The sequence below is a fragment of the Acyrthosiphon pisum genome, chromosome A1 (assembly GCF_005508785.2).
Source record: "Acyrthosiphon pisum isolate AL4f chromosome A1, pea_aphid_22Mar2018_4r6ur, whole genome shotgun sequence".
In the NCBI taxonomy this organism is placed as follows: Eukaryota; Metazoa; Arthropoda; class Insecta; order Hemiptera; family Aphididae; genus Acyrthosiphon; species Acyrthosiphon pisum.
The window spans coordinates 128,947,479-128,948,501 of NC_042494.1; positions in this window are offsets into that span (position 1 = coordinate 128,947,479).

The window sequence follows — 1,023 nt, forward strand, 5'->3', positions numbered from 1 at the left end:
ATTTTTTTAGTTTTTTTTTCTATAAATATCAATAAAGTTTTAACTATTGGGCCAAAAAGTGTAAAAAATTAATACAGGGTTCCTGATACATTGTTACAATAGCAGTTGAAAAATATTAAAAATACATAGGCACAATTTTTTTTTATAAGCATTTAAAGATCGAATTTTGACAAAATTTACCAAATTTAAAATTGAATAATTATTTTGTAGTTAAAAATTTATAAAATGTTCAACTTTTATATCTAAGGATTGAAAATTTAAATCAATATTCCACGTAAATATTTAATTCTGTTACCATAAATTCTAAGAAATACATAAGCACAGTTTATTTTTATAGTAATTTTAAGTTCAAATTTAGACGAAATTACATATTAAAAAACCTGGAATAACTATTTTAGATATTTTCTTGTAATTGTATAATATTATTTGTGGGTACTTGAAACTTCTAAAGTATACTATTATATATCTATGATAGTAACACGCAGGGGCGGAGTGGCCCGCCGGGCAACCGGGATAATGCCCGGTGGCCTGGCTTGCTTATATAAGAAGTGGCCTGGTCCTGGTGTGATGAAAACAATTAATATTTAAAATATTTAGCTATTTTTGATAACTGTAAAAAGTAAAAACAACGAAAACAAATTAATAATGTGATATGTGAACCACCAATATTATAAGTAGTAAATACTCGATGTTGCGATAACTCGTTTTCTTATTATCGGTCGTCTTATCATAATAATAGACAAGTAAAACACACAATCTATAAATAGTTATTCAAACGGGGTATATTATATTGTAATTGACACAAAACAACAAAGTATATGATTATGGTTGTAAATAACATCACAAGCTTGCATTTTTATTTAATAATACCAAATTCCACAGATTATGTTTGTAGTTTGTATAATCTGCGATAATACGATCAATACGGAATAAATCCAAACAAAGCCGCAAAGTTTTAATAAGTTAATGTGCAATTTTCGATCTGTTTTTTTATTTTCAATATGCATAAAAATTCCCAAAAAC